The sequence below is a fragment of the Antrostomus carolinensis genome, unplaced genomic scaffold (assembly GCF_000700745.2).
Source record: "Antrostomus carolinensis isolate BGI_N321 unplaced genomic scaffold, ASM70074v2 scaffold1896, whole genome shotgun sequence".
NCBI classification, from domain to species: domain Eukaryota; kingdom Metazoa; phylum Chordata; class Aves; order Caprimulgiformes; family Caprimulgidae; genus Antrostomus; species Antrostomus carolinensis.
In genome coordinates, this window is record NW_010319613.1 from 53,611 (window position 1) to 70,337 (window position 16,727).

General features: G+C 46.4%; 1 protein-coding gene across 1 annotated transcript in view; it reads right to left on the reverse strand.

The window, feature by feature from the left end:
* Positions 1–8,847, reverse strand: part of LOC104525981 (protein Shroom3) — a 33,655-nt gene extending 24,808 nt beyond the window's left edge. The window contains 1 exon segment of the mRNA XM_010169290.2: positions 8,726–8,847. The gene's annotated coding sequence lies outside the window, so the exon portion shown is untranslated.
* Positions 8,848–16,727: the final 7,880 nt, after the last annotated feature.

Below are 16,727 nucleotides of genomic sequence, written 5' to 3' on the forward strand. Positions count from 1 at the left end.
TTATAATAACACAACGTGTGGAGAGCGAAGCTGTGAATTTAAGTCAGAAGACATGCCGTACCAGCTCAGTGTGGGATAACCTTGCATTGTTTCCACACCTACCTGATCCTTGGAAACGTGGATTAAGGGTAACCGAATCTTAGCCGAGCTTAAGCCAAGAGAGGAAGCGCTGTGGTACACATGATCTCCAGCTCATGTTGCACACTCACACAGGTGATCTCCGAAGAGGCGGCAGGATGGAAGTACAGAGGGACCCTGTGCACATGCACGCAGCAAAAGGCAGAGAACAGAGGGACTGATCCAGTTCCCACTCAATCAGCTGAAAGACTCTCCTCAAGACAGAGCTGGGAGGTTGTAAAAGAAAGGCACGGCCCATGCTGCCAGTGGCTGCATGTGGGAGTTCAGGGAACACCAAGAAGGTCCTTCTGTAACACCTGGAAACAGCACCTTGCTTCACCCTACTTCCTTCATAGTTTATAATTACTACTGCCTAATTAGGGAAAAGGACTGGAACTGGAGTGCAGTACAACAGCACGCACCACAGTGTCTACAGCAGATCAGCCATCTCCCATTACAGATGGAGGGGGAGCTGAGTATGTTTAATCTGCCCATTTTGCAACAGCTTTTGGTTCCATTTGCTTTACTGCACAGTACAACTTTCAGGAAGCAATAAAAACCACTGCGAGATTAAACTCTTCTTGGCAAGTGGGGCAGAACTGTTTTTGTAAAGGCCACAACGTCAGATCCTGATTCATCCCAGACAAACTGGCTGAGTGATAAAACTTGCAAACGCAGCAGCTAATTCCTGACTTGAGCGAAGACAAATAAATCATTACATCTTTAACTGCTATGAATGTGGTGTAGCTCAGTTGCTTTCAACAAAAACCAGGAGCAACAGCTGACACTTTGTTCCAGGAGGCTGTAGGATTTGTAAATGTACTACTGTAATAATAATAATAACAAAAACAACAAGAATGATAACAAAACACCCTCATCCCCTTATCTTTTATACTAGTTCCTCAAGGGCTGCACCTGTACCATACCTGCTAAAGTATTTGGACAATCTTATTACTAAAAAATTCTCCACTTCAGGTAATGGAGAAAGTGATCCCTCTGTTGTAAATGCCAAGACTGGAAAAAAAGACTCCTGGTTCCTCATGGACACCTCCAGAGATCAGATATCTTGGGCATCCAGGTCAGGTTGGCATCATGACAAATGCCTCAGAGCAAAGATACCCAGAGAAGGCAGTGGACCTTGATGTAACGCTGGCATCTAAACAGGCTCCACGGCAGCTGTAACACTGATCACATACCAGATACTGCTAAATTCACACCATAAACTGGAAAACCAAAGGGAAAAGAATAGTCTTTAATCTTGTCCAGCTGCTGTTATCTGGGTGCTCCTTGCTGCTATATTAGTCACAGCATTTTCAGACAGAAACGTGAGCGGCGCATTAGCAGTCTCCTCTAACGCAGGCTGACAAAGGCTCGGTACAGTCTGGGCTGCAAGGACCACACTGACATTTCTGAGGCCCTTCACCATTAATAGCTCTGTTGCTCTCTCTTATTAGGAAGAGCTGAGCGTGTTCTTCTCTGTAATCTCTGTAGATTAATTTTATGCTTTGTATGCAAAACAGTAATGGAACTTTATAAAGATACCTTGGCACTGACTCTCCAAATGAATCAGTATCTAAAGAGCAGCCGTCTGAAGCTATTTTCACAGCATAACTAAGGTTGATTTATCTTTTTCCCAAACTCAAACCATACAGAACAATGTATTCAGTCTAATTTCTGTTCCTTACATCCTGTTCCGTACCTATGCCAGAGTACACGCACAACCTGAGTGCTCTGCAATTCAAATGTACTCCAGCCCAGTGTCCTCCAAGAGCACAGAGATACTTCTGTGTACAAAGGCCCACCTTTAGCCAAAGCAAACAACCTAGCTTCTTCAAATTGCCATTTTCTTTTCTTTTTTTTTTTTTTTTCTATATTTGCCTAGAAAAATTTCCCTTTTTCTAAACATCCAAGTTTGGGGAAAAAGAAAAAAAAAAAAGCAAAACCAAAAAAGATGTTCAGATAAGCCCTGCAGAGTCCTCTGCTCAAGATTTCTGCCAGCAGCACACTTTGGCTGCAGCCAAGGAGCACAGCAATACTGACTGCTGCTGTGGCTGCTGTGACAACAAGAATTGCAGGGGGGTGACTGTTGTCAGGCCAAATCGATGGGACTGATTTCTATGTTGGGATGAGAAGCAGGAAGGAAGCAGTTCCCTCCCCTCACATGCCATATCCTGGTCTTTGATGGAACAGGATCCATCTCAGGGAGGTACTTGCTGTGCAGATTGGACATAGGATGAGATATCAAAGCAAGCTGCTGAAGCTAGAAGAGGGAGGTTTCAGAAGGAAAGCACTTTGTCTTAGGAAACACAGACTGAATTCTGTCCTTGCAGACAATACCAGGATGGAACAGCCTTTTTGAAAGTTAATGAGTGAAAGCCAGGGAGGGGATGTTGTGGCTGATCGATGAGCAACTCAGAGTTATCCATGTCCCAAGAAACTGATCTATTGCTACTGCAACACACCCACAAAGCTTGTGGGGAGTTAAGTTTTGATCAGCATCATGTCTGACAAACACATCATCTGAGATGGCTGAACAGACCATTTATGAAAATGCTTCTTCCAACACTCATCTTGTGTTTGTTTTTCCTCTGTCCCAGCAAGCTTCAAAATCCTCCTCACCAGAGACGGGGAATGCTAAAGATAAAGGCAGCAAAACCTTTCAAGAAAAGCATCTCTCCCCAAGGAACAGAATCTACCTACAGATCCAGGCAGGAGCAGGAATCTCCAGGACGCATTCCCCATGACCTGCAGTGATGGTTTTGACCAGCTGCTGCTGGTGCTATCGTGCCCAAGAAAGATGGGAAGAAATAGAAAAGAGACCCAAGGCTAAGAATGTCACTCTGTGCCATGGCAGACAAGGGCAATCCCTGTGGATGTACGTCCTCCCAGCAGCCCTGTGGCCCATGTGGTGATGTGGGAGGTTGGTGGAGCTGGAAGAGACAGTCACAGTCTGGCTCATTCAGTTGGGGAAGTGGGAAGGGACAGGGGCCCTCCCTGCAGCAGACACCCTTCTCCTGTAGAAGAGAAGAAAGATTGGGATGCAAGTGCAAAGCTTGTGCCTCTGGGATCCGATCCCAGGCACTGACACACAAGAGAGAAAGGCACGACAGCAGCTGCCCGTCCTTACCACATCATCCTCGCAGTGGTTAAGATTTCAAGCCAGGGATAATTCTAAACTTACAGAGAGTGTGTGGCACAGGTAGTAAGTCCTGTGCTGTACCCTGCTGCACAGTGTAGTAGGTTCTTCCCACACAGAGAGATCCTGATCACAGCAATTCACGTGTAACCCTCTCAGGGCGACCGTGTACCCGCATAAACACGCAGCATAAACAACAGACCTGAATTTTCACCACTGTGGACCTGTCTCCAAGATGGTCACATCTAAAAGGAGCGTGAGTGTAACAAGGATACGTTCTCCAGACATCCAAACGCGGTGCGGCGGTCCCTGGCTATTAAGCAGGAGATGAAGGAAAAACTAAAGCACTCAGAAGCCTATTAGGATTTCGACAGAGCGAGTCCACAATCTACTCAAAGCAATGTCGCTCTTAATTAAGGTTCAGTCATGGTTCTAAAAATAAGCATAACAGACGAGGCCAATTAGAAAGAAGTCGGACCATAATGGCATCAGCTTGATGTGTCTTTCACTGAATCTGTCTTTTTAGGCTCACAGAGCTCTTCTGGTAAATTCTGAGGCAGGAGAAATCTGGATTGAGCTCTATCCCTTCCCAATTTTGACTACAAAGAAGGAGAACTCATTAGAAAGACCTGAAGTATATGAAATGATATTTCATGTCACGGATCTTGGGCAAGAGTGTCTCCTCACCTATAAAGGAAAGGGAAAGCTGCACCCTCCATCTCTCTTTATGCTCAGATTAAAACTTTCCCTAAGTAAAAAACACACTGGAAAGCCCCTCACTTCAGAACACTTTGGTGAAACATGTCAGTATTCTCCTACCAGGACCCAACCTTCTTGTCCACAATATATTAACCTCTGCAACTTCTAGAGGACAACTCCCCACCCAGGGAATCCCTTCAGAGTATCTCACAGTTTTTATCAGTCCAAATCTTAAACAACAACAACAAAAAAACCCACCAAACCAGAAAAAAAACTTGAGAAAAATATTCCAGTCAAGTTCAGGGCTCCACCCCAGACCAGTCTGGCCTCCTTTCTCTCTCCAGCCCCTTTCCCAGGGGCTTAGGCAAATATTGTGCCTGTGTGTTGTTTCCAGTTGACATATCAGATGCTGTTTGTTTTTTTCCCTTTAACAAGCATCACTTGGGATGTCTGGGTTGCACCACACCAAGCCCTGAGTGCCACGTCAGAACGGGGAAGCAGGTACCGAGCTCCCTGAAGTCTCTGTGGGGCGAGGAAGCAGAGAATCAGAGGTTTCTCATCAGATTTGCTACCGTTACCATCGCCAGCTCTTCAGGAAAAACTCCCCACTGTACCACTGGAAAGGAAAGCCCTGTGTGAAAGCAGAGATGTGGATGTACCTACAGATTTTTTCTACTGTTCTTCTCAAGTCCACATGCAGGAAACAGCCTCTCTCTCCTCCTTCTCTCCTTGTCAGGCAGAGAAAAACGGTGCAGAAAGGTTATTCTGTGGATGAGAATAACCAAGGACACAGCAATGTTCATCATGCTGCCTCTGGTAAGGGACAAGGTGTGGATGGCTGAGGATACACAAAGGCATCAAGTGCTGCAGAAAAATATGCCAGAGTTTGCAGGAGACCAAAGATTGTCTTTTCTTGAAAGAAATTCTCTCCACCCCAATCTGCAGAAGGAAGTGCTGGGATCACTCAGAGGTGATGGCAGCTGTGAGCAACGGTCACTCCTTAGTTGAACTCGGGAACAGTCAAACATTGTAATTAATGATTATTGGTTTTGCATGTCACACCTCTGCGTTATCACATTGCTTTGGTAACCCTCAGGCTGTCTTATCCCAGAAAGGAGCATTTATCCATTTTCCAGAAAAGGAAACAAAGGCCTCAGGAGGTGAAGTGACTGAGCGGGCCTACCGCAGAGCGCAGTGCTAGGAACAGGGCTGTGCGCTGCTGATTCCTCTTCCCTCTGCCCAAGCCTATGTTTGACAGGCAATATTTAGATTGAAGGACTTGGCCCTACACAAAGAAAAGAGTCCCACTGACATTCCCTGACACTAACCAGACAACAGGTTTGAATAGGAACAGCGGGGCTTTGGTTATTAGTGTGAGAGGTGATGTATACAAGCTTCATTCTTCTTGATTACTGGATTCAAGGACTTTGTCCCACTGGGATCTTCTGACAGCTTTCTTTTTTTAAAGAAATCATTACCAAGCAACACACTAAGTAGGATATAAATTGCAAAATAAAGAGTATTTCAGATCTCTGTTTTGAGAAAGTACTTGCTGCCAGGATAGTCCATCTGCACCGTTCACGCAAGACTGTGGCTTAGACATGGGGAAGCCAAGACAGCCTCCAGCCTGGTACTTTGGAGGCTAGAGTGAGGAGCTGGTGAGCACTAAATTAAAGGCACTCTGCAGCCTTCCTCTTCTTGCTACAATTTTATTCTGTTTCTTTCACTGGAAAATGAAAAAGAAAGAACAGACATGGAAAAGAGAAGCTGACTAACTTACAGAAAAAGTAAGAAAAAGAAAAAAAAGCAGAAAATCTCAACAGCCAGACCCTACAGTGGCTTACCCTGTCCGTGGCTTTGCAGAACTCACAGAGCTGCACTGATTTATCCGTATCCATGAATTGGCCCAATGGGCTTAATTCAAATAATTTTTCCTCATTCTTCTCCAGTCAGTAAATTAGTTAAAAAGACAGAAAAACAAGCATAGCTTAGATTCTTTCGCACCCTGATTTCAAACACACAGCAACTTGCAACAGGAGAGACTTAGAAACAATGGAAGGAATGTGTTTTCCTTGTGTCGTTCAGTCCTTTGGAGGAACTTGGTGGCTGGCAGCAGAAATGCTGCCCTGCGAGCCTGATTATCCAAACGTAACGTGGACAATGACTCACGGCAGGTAACCAAGGGGATTTGCAGGGCAAGTGTTTCAGACAGTAGCTGGGTTCTGCTCTGAGCTACAGGGCTACAAATCACAGGCAATGCTAATAAACTCAACGCCAAAGTGCTAATGTGGAAATGATAAAGGGGAGAGAAGAAGGTCCTTTAGGTGTGTGTGCTGAATGTATGTACATATGTACACGTGTTCGTGTGTGTGGGGTGAGATCTCTTCACAAACAGATGGATTGCTGAGACATTGCAAAGAAATTTAAAAAAAAGGGTACCAAGGTCATTTCCAACCAAAACAATTATATGATTCTATAGGGGGAGTTTAAACTTTTAGCCAGTCAGGTGAATTCATCATTTACTCCTAGCTGGGAATTCACCTTCCCACTGTTCCTGTGGGATAGGTGGTCATCCTTATCTCACTGGGACTTACACCTGTGGGGTGAGTGAAATAGCAAATCCGTAGTGATTTAACACAATTCAAACCACAGAACCTGGGGAAACAGAATTCAAGCCACAGAACCTTTCCTCAGGGAAATTCTGAATCACTTTGGTAACTAACATCTTTTTGTTGAAAGAGAACCCTGTGTCTGGATTTCTAGACCTAATTCTTCCCTCTGTTTCACCTCAGATTGCCCTTTACCAAGGGGAAGAGCTGTAGTAATGTGGCTGCACCGGCTGGCAGTACCACCCTGGCCTTGTTTATTTTGCACAGCGGAGGATATGAGGTGAGCTTCAGTGAGCAATCGTTGAGTGTACACTGGGGAGGCTGAACTGCAGACTGGTGCTGTGCTGCTCTTCTCCATAGATGCTCACCTGAAACACCTGAGAAACTGGTCCTGAGCTCTGGATTTCCCTCCCCTTTCGACTAAGGACATTCATTCATCACCTCAAATTTCAGAAATGGATCAGGACTGCTGACAGCCTGTTGTCTTCATTCCCTAGGGAGAGTCTGTGGAACGAAAACAAGTAGGGGAATGGCACCCGGTGCTATGGCCAAAGCAAAGGTCACCGAGTCTGAAATAATACCCTCCCACACGCAAATTTTTATACATAAAAGCAACTTCCTGTTTGTAACCAAAGCTTCAGCCCGAGAGATGCAGAAACAGCCTCCGACAGTGCCGGTAAAGTAAAGCAAAACACTGGATCTGCCTCCAGAGACAAATGAATCCAAGTGAAATGCTAAACTCTGGAGCTTCTGCAAAGATCTGCTACTAGATCCACAGGCAAGCGGGATTTACAGAGGGCACGTGTTGAATAACTCATTGCTATAGGACAGTGGTGGATCTATGTCCTTTCCCAAATTTACTGTGGGTCACATACCTTAGGAACTGCAGTCTTACGCCCCAGTCAGAGATAAATCTCTCCCTGATAAAAGCAGCTTGAGGAGAGATTTCAGCCTCTGAAAGCTCCCCCATCTGAGAGAGAAATAATTTATGGTGCGAATCCTCAACTGGAAGAAAGCAATACGAATTTAGTGAAGTTACACACAGGAACGCTGGCAGAAGAGCTGAGCCCTTTCTCCTCCCTTTGCAGCCACCCAGGCTGTGCAGGGTCACATCCCTAACTGCTTACAGTGCCTAAAAGCTGGAGCAACTCCACTAAGGTCAGGGAGTTTGCTCCAGAGGTGTATCCTTGCTGATAAGATCAGAACGTGACTTCACGTGTCGCACGCCCTTCTCAGCTGCTCACTAACAGGCTCTGTGCCACATTTCCTCCAGCTACAGGAAATTAAGACTTCAAATAAAGTCAAGGCCTGGCCTGAATGCAGTGTTGCCAATAAAAGTCACTGCTTTGACTTCATGGTGTAAATCTCAGAAGACTGAGACACAAAAATCTATGAGGTCATGCAGATTACCATCAGACTGATGTAAGAGGCTCTTCGGATGCCAGCAAAAGCATTGCCTGAGTAAATGCTGTAGGATTTGGTCCTAAATGGCATGGATAAAGGAAGGAAATCAGGCTCTGCCACAACACTGGCAGATCCAGAGCAACTCAGGAAACTGACTTCTGAAGACATTTAAGCATTTAAAAATGCAGACAGGCACTCATCAGCAGGGTTGTCATGAATGCCAAACTCACAGACTTGGGAGAAGCCGGGAGATTTTGGAAAGCCAGGCACCTAAAGCTGGTGAACCACAGCAGGTTCACACCCCTTCTGTGGAGGTATTTTGGTCCAGCATTTCTGATGACATTTACTGCCACTGACAAAAGTTTTTGAGGAGAAGGGACACATCTTCCAGGACTCCTTCTCAGGGAGTTACCTGCAGGAATATTGGCAGCCAAAGCAGTAGCTATTTTACAGCCAGCCCTACGCAGATGTTACTGACACGCAGCAATGTCGATGTTGGACTTGAGGCCCAAAAGGTGAATTCATTTCCCTGGCACCGTGCTGAGGGCAAGGAAGCCTTGGGAAAAGGTGGGTGTGAGGTTAAGAAACTGTCCTGGATCTCTTCTGCTGCCGCAGATGTTGGAGATTCACACTGCTCCCCTCCAGCACTGCTGCCACCCTCCCTCCCACAAAAGGAAAGTAGAGTTTGCCAGTCAATCTCCCAGAACAGTGGCCACAAAACACACACAGCAGATAGGGACACAGATCCACGCGCTCTCACCTGCTCTTCAGCCGCAACTTAACTCCTCCAGACCACGTGCTTTTGCTGGGCTGAAAGTCAGTGGTCACGCAGTCCGGACTGAGCGGGTTGGGAGACAGCTTGGTGCATCCCTTTGCTGCATGTGCGTCCCTGTCAAAAGAAACCGAGGCCACGTCAACACAGACACACAAAAACCTCAGCCCTTTTATCCTACATTTAATAAGGATTTAGGCAAGAAGACAATACACAGGCAATAATACACAGACCCAGGGGGCAAGGCAGAGGCATTACCCTACTTTTGAAGAAGTGCAAAGAAAATGTCACAGACAGCCAGGTGTATCCCTTTTCTTCTCTATGTCACTGCCCCGGCAGGCTGTACGAGGGAGATTTTGCTCTCCTTTACACCTAGGCAGTGCTCAGTCCCTGGGAGTGCCCCTCCCAATCGTTCTGCAGGAGGTGCACAATACCACAGCACTCCTGCTCAGCACACAGGAGTGGGATCAGCTGCAGCATCTGTGGCACAAACTTTGTTATCCTTTATCTGCATTTTGGGACTCTACATCCCTAAGCACGGAGTTGAGGGGTTTCACTGTGGGATACGCCCTTTCCACACACAACCACATTATGAGAGCTGAGGGAAAGCTCTGAATGCACAAGAGAAAAACTAAGAGGAAGGTCCACACAGTGAGAATAAGAAAGAGAAGCCTATCCCTGCCTCTACTGATATTTCCACAAAGTTAGCAAACAAATATTTACCCCGCTTCATCGCACGCACGCAGGAGTCACAGAAACATCGCGTAACCATCGCTTCAGCTCCTTCCTTCCCCCAGGCACGGGGCAGCCTGAAACGATCCCGTATTCCCACTTGCTCCCTTTTTTAGCACTGAAAGGCGGGAGAGATTTGAAATTTCTCCTTGTTCTAGGAACAGCCACACCAAATAAAAGCTCATCTGAAAGAACCCCCCATCCCCTCCACCGTCCCTGGGCCGCAGCGGGCCCTGCTCCGAGGTGTGCTGGAACTGCTTCTTGGTGTGTGCTTAGCGGCTTGCAGGCTGAGCTCACATGCCGGCAGCTGGGGCTTTGGATAGCTGAGATGGCTTGGATGCCATTCCAGTGAGAGGCCAGCCGTCTTTGTGTCCGGCTGGGTCCTCCCCCACGCTCCCTCCCCAAGCCCCCACGTGCCAGGCAGGAATGTTAAGCCTCACATTGCGGATGAGATATACCAGGGAAGCACAGCAGCACTTTCCCCTAGATTAGGGAAAGCGACTGGTCCAGGACAGCCTTTTTTTTTGCTCGCCCTGCTTTTCTTCATCCAAATTCTACCCCAAATCCTGCCTTAGCTGCCTTTTCTTTCCGTGTGCCAAATCCTTTTCTGTTTTTGTCTCTGCCACCTCTTTCCTCTGAGATGATGTCAAGCCTCTCAGCAAACGACCAACATCCCCCTCCCTGTGCTCCTGTACCAGCCTTGCTACTTACTAGGAGCACAACCTCCTTGACTGCAGCCCTGTGAAGTGCCAAGACGGTTAACTGCTCTAATTCTCTTTGCTTACCAAGTTTACCATGAAAAGTTACTACTTTTTAGAGGAGATTTCACTGCAAGGTAAAGAAAGGACAGAAGTCCTGCTTCAGATGAGGATTTAAAAGACTGGACATAAACAATTTATAGATACAAACAGGTCTACATTTTGGTAAGTAAAATATATTTACAGCTGTAGTGTTTAGAGGACAAAGTCCCTTCTTTAAGGCTTTGTGTGGCCACACTGGAGAGATGTTCCCAGCCACAAAGAACTGCACTTCTGCCCCTATGACACTGCCCCTGACAGATTTCTGGGACAAGGGGCCCCACAAAGCCTCTGGGGAGTGTTTAAGCAGAGCTCAAATTCGTGGCGAGGCTGCTGCGTATCGTGCTGAAGCCTAATGAGGTGTCTCAGTGACAGCATCATGGCAGGATCCCGTTAGAGGGGAAACCATCTCAGCAGAGGCACTCACCTTAACTCCAGAGTAAATCCCGACCTCCCTCCTCATGCCTCCTTTCCCATCCAGGGAACTACCATCCCTGACACCTCTGCAGTTTGCTCTTCATGGGAAGAGAAGATACAGTTGACCTGAAGATCCTTCACAGTCAGTACCATGCTGGGGTGACACGACCTCAGTTTAAAGGGGAGAACAGGGACTTGGCTGTGACCATACCTGCGTCATTGATTTGTGTGAGGGCTCAGCCCTTTTGGAAAAGGCATCTGGATGTCCCAAAGTGCTGCCAGCTGCCACTATAACTGTGCTGTAACCCTCATCACGACACCGAAACGCTTACAAAGTCAAGGCCTAACCCTCCTAAAAAAGGCTAAAAAAGGGAGCAAGTGGGAATTTCTTTGAGACAATTCTTAGAGTGCTGTTTCCATCTGTTTGAAAGCAGGTACCATCACAGGAGAGGAAGATCTTTGCCAAGTTCATGGGAGACGCCTCAGACCAGTGATGAACCTCCCTAGTGCTCAGTTGTAACCTCTCTATTCGTTTCCAAAATAGCAGAGTTTGGCTCTCCAGGTTATGCAGTAGCTGTACTCCTGCAGTGAGTAAAGCTGCTCGTGTCTTCTCTCTGGTGAGCTATTTCTGAAGTAGCCAGCAACAATATTTAGAAATGGGAAATTGCCCCTGTGCCAAATACATTAAAAAGAATAATCAGCAGCCTGAGAAAATGATAGAAAGGAGTAAGTGACTACAGCTTCCTGGTCACCAGAGCCTAGTGATCTTTCAGCACTTAGGGTCTTTTTTTAAAAAACCCCAGCTTTTGAAAGATGTGAAGAAAGCAAGAGACAACACAGACTCTAAACTCTGCTGTGAGCAGAGCTTTCTGAGGAAGTCACTTCCAAGTGTTCCCACATGGATCCACACAGACCTGACCCTCACAATCGGTGGCTGCCAGCAGCGGGAGGGTAAGCAGCTTGGGTGTTCCTCCTCACACAGTGAGAAACCCGTGCTTGCCAGCATGCATAACTTTGGGGTTTACCTCAGAGAGACAAAGAAACGTTAATTAGTGTCTGCATGGGCTCTGGGCTTGTTGTTCAGGGGTAAGAAGGAAATGCAACGGAGTTTTTCCCGAGCCTCTTAAAAAACTGTAATTACTGAGCTCTGTGTGGAATGACGGGCTCAATAAGACATTGAAAACTAATCAGCCAGTCTATAAATAACACCATTAATCGAGCCCAGTGGGGAACACAAGAGATGAGGATCTTTCCACCAGTGAAGCACACACACACATCAGGGATGGAGCACAGCAGCCCTTCAGCAGCAGCAGCCACCGCCGGGTGCTTTGCCAGAGAGGACAATACCCATGGCAGGGGTGTCTCCAGCGAGAGCACAGCTGGCTCAGCAGGTAAAATACCTGAGACTAGCACCAGGGCTGCAGCTGCAGAGCTGGAGACCTCCCTCCCTCAAACTCATCCTATCCTCCCCTTGCAGCTTTCTGCCTCACACTCAGTCAAGCAACCTGACTGCTTATCCTGAAATATTTTCTAAGACATTTCTAAATCATTTCTGAAGGCAGCTCAACCTAACTATCTGGAGCGTGCTAATCTCTATAAAGATCCTTCTTCAACCATAACAAGGAAAAAGCCAACATAATGCAAAGATGTTGAGGGCCTACCTTGTGTCTTGACTGCTGCCACTCACGCCTTCTCCTGGAGCCTGAGCTGTCCCCAGGATGGCATGGCGTGCTGTGCTGGCTCTCTGTGACAGCGCCCAGCCCGCTGGGATGCTCTTTAAAGTCCAGGCTGCATTGTATTTCGGGATGTTGCAAAGTGCCTCCTCACAACTGCACAGCTAAAAAGTATCCCTGGCAAGGAGTGGTCTGCAGTTGTTCTTTTTGTTAGCACGTTGTTCCTAAAGCTGGCAAGCGGGAGACAGGAAACCTAGAGCAGTCTATTTAAAACTCCTTTACCTCCCACCTGAGGCCGGCAGCTGTCTCTGAAATCTTTCTCTTTTTCTGCAAAGTTCATGTTTAATTTTGAATTGTTATTTACACTCGCTGCTTCCATGGTGCCTTTGGTATTTAGCACCACACATGTCAATGAGTAGCTGTACAAAAACACACTGCTCAGCTTGTCCCTCATCTAAAAATACGGCCTGTTAGGATTTTTTTCTTGACACTTGCTTGACAAACAGTGAAATAATACAGTACTAGAGATTTAAGCCTTTTTTTACAGAAAACCTGGGTTGCTTCTGCCTCGTGCACCAGAAGAAAGAAGCAGCACCTCTTGAACCCACGCAGCAGTATCTCCTCTGCCTTTTCTATAGCAGAACATCTGCAAAATGTTTCCCTATTTTTCACCACCCTCTTCAGAGCTCTACAAGAAAGCACAGCTGGCCTTGTTTTATATGAGTTGACTTCCTACAAGACTGCACGGCCTGTGGCTGCAATCCAATGTCTCAAGTCCTTCCCAAGCCGCCACAATCCCTGCAGAACTCATGCACTGTTTCAGGGAGACCTTTGCTTCTGACCGTAACCGACTCTGACCTCCTCTGGCCACCTTATCTGCCTCCTGCACTGACCTCTGGTTACCTGCATACTTGAAATGTTTCATACCACTTATCTTAACCTTTTGGGCTCTCAGCTCTTCTTTCTCACTTTCTTCGGTCTTATCCTTATTTATAATCTCCACATTCCAGTACAGATTGGTTCCCTGAATCAAGCCTAGCCTACAAGTGGGTGTGCATGCCTCTGCCCAGCAGATCCCCCAACAATGATGTCTGAACCAGTTGGTCAATTTCAGCCAGGGTCTGCAGAGATGTTATTCTCAATGAATTAAACTCCATGTTTCATAAAAATAGTTCCCTGAGCAATGGAAGTAGTAGAAATAATTGCCCTCATTCAGGAAATGCTGTGGTGTAGCTGCCTGGCTACAATACCCAACGAGGAGAGAGATTTTACACGGGGAAGCCATACAAAACCAAACTTCTGAGGTTTTGTCTGCTCATAGCATTTGTTTTCCAGCACATCAGCCTGCCACTTCTGTCTGCACCACCATCCTGTACTCTGCTTTTCTGCTCAGCTGTCTGTAGTTCCAGGTATGAAGTCTAGGATACGAGTGAGATCTTCCATAAACAGCACCTGGAACTATGTTTAAAAATGATTACAGTTTTTCTTTAAAAAAAAAAAAAAAAAATTCAAAATGGGTATCTTTCTAATGGTTCCACCTCTTGGAGTCATGATTACTTATTTTAAACTAACACCAGGTTTGCTGCCTCGTTAATAGAAGACCTAAGTCCTAGAGGATCAAACCCCCAAATGTTAATAGGCTTAGTAATTTTTAATATCTCATTACTTCTAAACCCAGTTGCCTAGAGGAGAGGATGGAGCTTACATTCTGATTTTTAAATCATTTGGGATTGACAGGAATGTTTATAACCGCTATCAGAATTAAAAGCTTTCCTAGAAAAATAACCACTCACATGCAGATGCCTCTGAAATAGCAATTAAAGCAAGGAACTCCTCTTCCAAGTGCTACAGTGCTTTGTAGGCATTTCCTGATATTTCTTCCCTTTGTCTAAAATCAGAACATAAAAGGCAACTCTTCTCCACTACAGAAACAGCCAACAGCACAGACACAAAAATAAGGAGAAGCAGCAACAAAGCAGAACGTGGTTCTGACAACCCTGCAAGGAGGGAGACGAAGGAGTCAAGGTTTGCTGTTCTATCCTTACAGCACCCCACGTTACACAATGTCACAGGTCATCCCGAGATCCCCAGCTCAGCCAAGTGACATAAGGAGAGTTTGGCAGCTTCACCTCTGGCTATCCTCATCCTGCAGGCTACAGGCAAGCTCTCAGCAGCTGATGAGCTGGAATTACGTCTCCTGGTGAATGAAAATCCTGCCTCCATGACAGTCCCTCATCTCTGGGCAAGCAGCAAGCCTTCCTGCCTTCTACCTGGGCAGGGTTGCAGAAGGGGAGAGAGACCACACTCACCCCGGGCACCAACCTTGTGCTCACCAGTGGTCATGCTGCTTTGCAGATCCTCCTGCTCTGCCTGAAGTGGAAAGACTGGATTGCTTATGTATTCCTCATTTTGTTACCTCCTGTGGCTGGTCCAGAAATAGCCTGTAATCCACATATCTGTCACGCTCACAGGATCTCCTTTAGCTGAAGTGGAAGTGCCCTGTGTGTCAGAGCACAAAGACTCAGGTCCTCTCCTGGACAGAGCACATGTGGGTCTTAGCTGGTAGTGACAACGTCTGCACAGCTTTGTTAGTCTGTGCTCATGGGGCCCCCAAGTCAGACAAAGAGCCAGGAGCAGCTAGAAATACATGGACAAAACAATTATTTCATAAGAAAAATTCTCCTAAACTAAAGTGAAACTTCTCCTTGGAGGGCACGCAGTTTGGAGTAAGGCTTTTGCTGGGAAAAGTCTCTCAGTTCCTGGGTAAAATCTCCAGCCTGCCACTTAAGACACTCACCTGAGATGGGGAAGAGCCAGGTTGAAGTCCACTGTCTAATGAGGCAGATAAAGAATTCAAGGCTGTTTCAGGGACACTTGAAAATGCAAGAGGCTCTACCTTGAGCAAGACAGGTTTTGAAATCTCAGTAAGGCTTACTGAGCACATGAACCTTGGGAACGAACGAGTTATTCTTCCCAGAGTTCTGCAGCAAGTTCCAAGTCTCAAATAGAAACAATAACATCCACATCTTGGATTCAGATGGGTCTGTAAAGCTAAGGAAAAAATCCACACAACCCAAAATCATTCAGAGTGCTGCTGGCTGCTGCTTCTAAGAAAAAGGACTATTTATTTAATACAATTTTTTTTTGTATGCATCAGAGGCACATCCATGCTGATATCTGCTAAGACAGGATTACTAAAGCTGATCTTCATGCCATAAGCCAATCAGCAAAAGGGAAAAGAAGAAATTTTCCAGGAATAGTGTGGAGGCAGCTTGTGTTTTTCTAAATGCACAAGCCATTGCTTGAAGGCAAATTAAAGGGCCTGTCTTGGGATGGCAAATTTTAGGTGGATCCATCTCACATTCAGGCACCTATCACTTTCAAACTAATGGTCATGCTGAGCACACAGTATTTCAGGGCAAAGAAACACAGAGGCCAAGAAGTCCCTTGGAATTAATTCAGACTCACAGCTTTCCTTCTAGGAGAGCTCTTCACTTAAGCAACCACAACTTAAACAACTTGAATGAGCACTGACCTTCAGGTCCACTGAGAAAGAGTCTGGAGAAAGGAGACCGCGTTTTGACTGTGCAATAACGTCTTAGTCCCACTTGTCCAGTGTTTTTCTGGCTTTTCCTTTTTTTTTTCCTGAGATTGGATGTGTTTTATTTGACCTGACCTCAATCCCACAATCAGGCTGCGTTATGTTTGCACAGAGCCACGTAACCGCACAAACAAGCTGCTCCGACGCTGTACCTGTTTGCAAGCAGAGATCTGAAAGGAGTATTCACATCCATTGGGGTTCCTCACTTCATTTGGTACTGGCCAAAGGATATTTGAGAAAATGAACTCCCTCTTTGTCTGTGAGAGAGACCTAATCCTCGTTTTGCCCCGGAGGATTACTGGGTACTTAGAAAGGCGCTCACATGCACATTTTTGGTTCATGCCAGCTGCATTTGGGTTCCACAATATGTAGCGTTCACTTTGCTCTTTAGGTTTGACAATAGGCATTCCACTGCACCCAGACTTCGACCCCAGATACTGCCACCCTTTTAAAGACACCCTAAATCGACTCTTTCTGAAATGTGGGCTTTCCCCTGCTTTGAATGAGTAGTTCACCCTCAGACAAGGCGTGTGAATTCAGCATGCAGGCAGGCAGCTGGGCACGCAGCCCTGAAGACCAGAGTCTTTTCTTGTGCTGCCCAACCAGTGGTCTGAGTGCGTGGTTCCCTGCATGGCCCTGCCAAAAAGACCTGGTCCCCAGCTGGGAAGGAGAACCTGCAGGACTGAGAAATTACCTTTGATCAGTTCCTGGCTTTTTGTAACAGAAGTTTATGGTTATACTCACTGTTTGTGCTGCAGTACCACGCCGAG